The 4,894-nt window shown below is 36.7% G+C and overlaps 1 pseudogene; it reads right to left on the bottom strand.

Annotated features, from left to right (window-relative positions):
* Window positions 1-811: 811 nt before the first annotated feature.
* On the bottom strand, window positions 812-2,248 carry LOC147535972 (protein VAPYRIN-LIKE-like; annotated as a pseudogene).
* Between the last annotated feature and the right edge of the window lie 2,646 nt (window positions 2,249-4,894).

The following is a 4,894-nucleotide window of genomic DNA, read 5'->3' as shown; positions in this document are numbered from 1 at the left end:
TTTGTGACCGATTATTCATTTTTGCGTTTGTGATTAGGTTCTCTTCCTCATCAGCTCAACTTAGGGTTTGTTTTAGCGATTACTGAATGAGTTTATTAAAGAAAGAACATCCTGCAAAAGTACTCATTGGGGCTCAGAATCCGTCTGAGCGAAGTTCAGCTATTCAATATCTTCACAAGTATATCTACGAGGGTGAAATTGTACGACTATGAAGGAATCACAGAAGATTTGTCACAAGAACCTCTTCCAGAAGATCGTACGGTTGTGGAAGCGACAAACGAGATTTAAAAAAAGTTTCGTATTCTAATTTTTTTTTTTTTTTTGATGAAGGTATTTTAATTTGTAATGTTTATATGTTTGAACTTATTAGTTTAAAACTATTTCCAAATTGTAGATTTCATTTTGAATTGCAGTTAGAGTTTTTTTGTTGTTGAGAGAATTAGATTTTATTTTGTGCTACTCAGTTTTTGTGAGTGTGTGGATTTCTAAAATTGAATTGTGTAAACAGAAATCGAGATTTTCTAACGTGTTGATTTAGTTGTTGCATTGATGTAAGCATTACTGCATTCTATATTTTTTGGAGACTTAACAAAACGCGACTCCTTTTTGCCTATTTTTGTTGTCAATTTACACCATCAAACTGAAAGAGAAAAATGCACATCCTCGCTAACGTTTGAAAATACCGTCCGTGCCCTAGGGGCACGGGTTACACCCTCGTATTATACAAAGATTAACATGAACTATTTACAAGTTTCTTACTTCATGAGAACCCAACAAAACCCTAAAAACTCTGTTATTGAAGGAAAAGCAATAGCATTTTGATTCATGAAAGATTTCAAATTCAAAGAACCCAAACCTTAAAGATCCTTCATATTTGTTAGACCTCCATGATTGACTAGAAATGAAGCAACTTAGGTGCTTCCTTCCTCACCTTCATCATCAACAAGATCAATTTGAGCTCCATTACTAATTAAAACCTTAACAATCTCAATATGACCTTCAATGAAGCTCTATGAAGAGTTGTCAAACCATTTTGATCTTTCCCATCATTATTATCTACACCTTGTTCAATACCATTCTTCAATCCATTCACATCTCCTATTCTCGCCGATCGATATAAATCATCGTCTAATCGAAGCGAATCGAGTAAATTAGAATACCCATTATCAATAGCTAATAAAAATGGAGTTTTTCCATCTTTGGTAATAGCATATTTTGAATATGAAGAAGATTCTAATAAGAATTCTAAAACTAGGGTTTTTCCTTTTGAAGCTGCATAATGAAGTGAAGTCCATCCATTAGAATCAATTGAATCAATATCACAACCTTTACTCAAACAGAATTTTAAAGCTTCTAAATTTCCATTCATGGCTGAAACATGAATGGGTTTTCTCCCAAATGAATCAATTGAGTTAATTGAAATACCAGAATTACAGAGTAATTCCATCAAATCAACTCTGTTAATAGCTGCTGAATCATGTAAAAACCAATCAATTGAACAATCAATTTTTACACCAGATTCAATTAAAACCCTAACAAGATCAAGATTACCTGAATTAACAGGAGAAAACAACAATGATTTCCCAAATGAATCCCTATAGTTTAAATCACCACCAGCTTTAATTAAAGCCCAAACAGAACTAGGGTTTCCACTAATTACAGCAGAAGATAAAAGATGAGTAATTTGAGTCTGGGTACATCTAGAAATAGCTTTAGATAGTAAAAATGAAGTTTCTAGGGTTCTAAATGGATGGGAAAGTAAGAATTTAACAACATAATCACCAACAAAAGAAATGGGTAATTTTGCATCTTTGAAAATATGAGATCCAGGTTTAGAAAACAATCTTTTTAGGTCATCTTCATGAGCTTTACCAGTTGGGAGGATTGATGAATGAACAAAAAGGGTATGTGGTGGAGAAGAAATGGGTGGAAAATCAGAAGGTAGAGAGAGAAAAAGGGTAAATGAAGAAGAAGATAGAGGTTTGAGGAGAGAGAAAGATTGATTGAAAGAGAAGAGATTAGGGTTTGTTGTAGTTAGAGAAATAGCTACTGACATTGTATGCATTAAGTTCTTCAATTTCAAGGTTGATTTACAAATTTGGTTTGGTTTGAAGGTTAATTCAATCTCTTTTAGATCAATACTCACTAATCTATCCATTGTAGTGAGAGATTAGGGTTTTCTCTGGTTTCTTTTAAGGATTCAAAATGGGGTCTTGAAATTGAAATGAAGAAGAAGAAGAAGAAAAGAGTAAAGTTTGAAGGAGTTCACAGCCATTGAAGAAGCCTCCATAATTGACCAATAAAAATGGACGGTTGGATGTTGATTAATTGGTCCCACTCCTATGCCATCTAGGGTTAGATTTTGATCTCAACCATTCATATTGACTTCAAACATTGGCTTGACTTCATCAATCTTCTTAAGCCTTGGTTGATTTAGTAAATTAGTCTTAACCACTAACCTAGAACTTCAATTCTATCCGATAGTAATATACTAATATGCGTGTATAAAGTGTTAGTGCAAAGTTTTAAGCAGTCAGATTTAAGAAGTCAAGTTCTCGAACTATTACAAGCGAGCTGCACGCGTACTAAAAAGAAATTAATTCTAAATTACGTTCGTTTATAAGTAAAATGTACAGACTATCTAGTGAAGTCTCACTTTCAGAATTCTATCTGTAGTATTGATAATGATTTGTAGACACTTTTGTGGTCCACACTTCCATGTCGAAGATACAAATTCTTCCAATGATGATATTTTATCTACTTTCAAAACATTTCTATAGAAATTATCAGAAAACTTTTTACGGATGCTTTGCAAGTACTTTCTAAGTTATGTGTTCTATAGAAATTATCGGAAAACTTTTTACGGATGCTTTGCAAGTACTTTCTGAGTTATGTTACACTTTGATAGACCCTTTTGCATCACTGTAATAGAATGCCACACCAAAACTGTTAAAATGAAGGATCTAAGTGCGAAGAGCATTAAACTTAAGACTCTTATTCAAATATTAGCATTTCAAGGAAAAGGACTCAAAAGTTAAATAACCAAATATCTTTAGCCTATTTATTCTGTTAGTTACAGTTATTTTTTCTCCCATTCCTCAAGAAGAAGATCATCAAAATCTGAAACAACAAAACTCTTGTCAACAATGGCTATCAACAGAAGCAGAAGCAACGGTTCTCGCTGTAGCAAAACCCCTCCGCGTCTTCGGAAGCAACCAAACAGTCAACCAAGAATTGCAAGGAGTACGATTCTAACGGGGTCTACTATATGATGATGATGATTTTCTCCAATTCCTCAAGGTATCCAAGGTCTCATTCACCCGTGACTGCCCGGGGAGGACCCATGTAGGGGCACGTGTCCCACGACTCCGACTTAAAAAATGATGTGGGTCTGAAAATTTCAGGGTTATTCTAAGGTACAATCGAAGCCGTTGCAATCCTATATCGCAAGTCAAGAGTCGGCTCCGTGGACAGTGGCTGAGTATTTGTTTTGGTGAATTTTAGAGGCGCCTCCATTCTTCACAAACCTTGTCTCAAGTTTGCCTTGAGAGTGGCGCCATTTACAATAGGCGTCTTTAAAATTTGAGTTAATTCCTATATGGCCCCCTACTTTGTGACCAGCTTCCTTTATGGCCCCCTTTTTTTCGTAAATTCAAATATGGCCCCCTATTTTCAAGTAAATGTCATTACTACCCTTCTTAATTCTAAATTTAAAACATTTAAAAAAAAATTATTTCCACCTCACCCCTCTCTCTCTCCACCTCATCTCTCTTTCCAACTCACCTCTCTCTCTCTCTCCAATTCACCTCTCTCTCTTTCCAACTCACCTCTCTCTCTCTCCAACTCACTCCTCTCTCTCTCCAACTCACCTTCATCTTCTCCGGTTAAGGTCGCCGGCCGGAAAATTTTCCGGCCGGCGACCTCAAAAAAAAAAAAAAAAAAAAAATTTTCCTCTCATCTCTCTCTCTCTCTAAAAGCTCCGGCGAAGGGGGTTTCCCTTCGCCGGAGCCGTGAACAGACCAGATCGGTCTGTTCACGAACAGACCTCTAATGGTCTGTTCGTGAACAGACCGATCTGGTCTGTTCACGAGCAGCCCTTTAATGGCTGCTCGTGAACAGACCAGATCTGGTCTGTTCACGAGCAGACCTGTAATGGCTGCTCGTGAACAGACCAGATCTGGTCTGTTCACGAGCAGCCAGTACAGGTCTGCTCGTGAACAGACCAGATCGGTCTGTTCACGAACAGACCATTAGAGGTCTGTTCGTGAACAGACCGATCTGGTCTGTTCACGGCTCCGGCGAAGGGAAACCCCCTTCGCCGGAGCTTTTAGAGAGAGAGAGAGATAAGAGGAAATTTTTTTTTTTTTTTTTTTTTGAGGTCGCCGGCCGGAAAATTTTCCGGCCGGCGACCTTAATCGGAGAAGATGAAGGTGAGTTGGAGAGAGAGAGGAGTGGTGAGTTGGAAAGAGAGGTGATGTGGAGAGAGAGAGTTGACATGGAGAGAGATGTGTGGTGGGAGAGGAAATGAGGTGGAATTATAATTTTATTTTTATTTTTAATTTTGAAAAAAGATTTAAAGGAAGGGTAGTTAGGACAATTACATCAAAAAAGGGGGCCATATTTGAATTTACGAAAAAAAGGGGGCCATAAAGGAAGCTGGTCACAAAGTAGGGGGCCATATAGGAATTAACTCTTAAAATTTCCCATTTGTTATTGTCCCTACTATCTTTGTTATCTAATTAACATCTCAAATTTTCTTTTCAACTTCTATTATTTATCAAATTTTCATTTGTTCACATTCTTTTATAAATTCGGATTTCGCTTTTCTTGCTGTTAAAATTTATCCAACTTCTGATAGAGTTGTTTGCATCCCCATATTACCCTTATGCCGTAT

The sequence above is a fragment of the Eschscholzia californica genome, unplaced genomic scaffold, assembly GCF_041429995.1.
Source record: "Eschscholzia californica isolate CP2 unplaced genomic scaffold, dmEscCali1.0.p SCAF_5, whole genome shotgun sequence".
NCBI lineage: Eukaryota > Viridiplantae > Streptophyta > Magnoliopsida > Ranunculales > Papaveraceae > Eschscholzia > Eschscholzia californica.
Note: the sequence above shows the minus strand (reverse complement) of the source record. Positions and strands in the feature narration are given on the sequence as shown.